At 41.0% G+C, this 909-nt stretch overlaps 1 non-coding gene across 1 annotated transcript; it reads left to right on the forward strand.

The window, feature by feature from the left end:
• The first annotated feature begins 538 nt into the window (after positions 1 to 538).
• On the forward strand, positions 539 to 645 carry LOC141654169 (small nucleolar RNA R71). The gene has a single exon (XR_012547735.1). It is a non-coding gene; the product is annotated as a small nucleolar RNA R71 (small nucleolar RNA).
• Positions 646 to 909: the final 264 nt, after the last annotated feature.

Here is a 909-nt window from a genome sequence, read left to right on the forward strand (position 1 = left end):
GGTGTATGTTTGTTGAGGGTTTTGAACATTTTGGCTTTTGTATGAGAGATTTGGGTGGAATTTGGTGTTTTCATTGTAATAGTTTGAATAAGGGGTACCACTCTTGTATGATTGAAAAGCATTCACTTGCTCATTAGTTCCCCTACATTCACTTTGGTCATGTCCCAAAGATCCACAATTCTCACATATCCCACTTGGGATTGATGAAGATGCTACCATGGCATTAACATGAGTCTTTGGTGATTTTGAGGCTTCTTCAAGTTTAGCCATAGCCTTTTCGAATTTCCAGTTAATGGTATCAATATGAGCACTAAGTTGAGCACCCAATTGAGTAATGGAGTCCACTTCGTGCTTTCCTCCTCTAGTAGCCTTGCGAGGTCTACTATATTGTGAGTTATGGACCGCCATTTCCTCAATCTTGTTCCAAGTTTGATTATCGTCAACTTCGGTGAACATACCATTTGATCCCATGTTAAGAATGTTGCTTGAGTCTTCATAAAGACCGTTCCAAAATTGTTGTACCAAGAACCACTCGCTAAGTCCATGATGAGGACATGAGCGACAAATTCCCTTGAACCGCTCCCAAGCTTCATACAAAGATTCTTCATCCCTTTGCTTAAAACCCGTAATTTGAGCTCTTAGCATGTTAGTCTTTTCCGGAGGGTAGAATTTTTTGTAGAAAGCTAGAGCCAACTTCTTCCAAGAGTCAATTCCAAGAGTAGCCTTATCAAGGCTCTTCAACCATTGTTTTGCGGTGCCGATTAGAGAGAAAGGAAATAAGACCCATCGAATTTGGTCTTGAGTCACACCGGTTTGTTAAATCGCATCACAATAGTCACAAAAAGTCTCCATATGAGAGTGAGGGTATTCACTAGGCATCCCCCCAAGTTGGCTTCTTTCGACTAAGTG

Source organism: Silene latifolia, chromosome 4 (assembly GCF_048544455.1).
Source record: "Silene latifolia isolate original U9 population chromosome 4, ASM4854445v1, whole genome shotgun sequence".
NCBI classification, from domain to species: Eukaryota; Viridiplantae; Streptophyta; class Magnoliopsida; order Caryophyllales; family Caryophyllaceae; genus Silene; species Silene latifolia.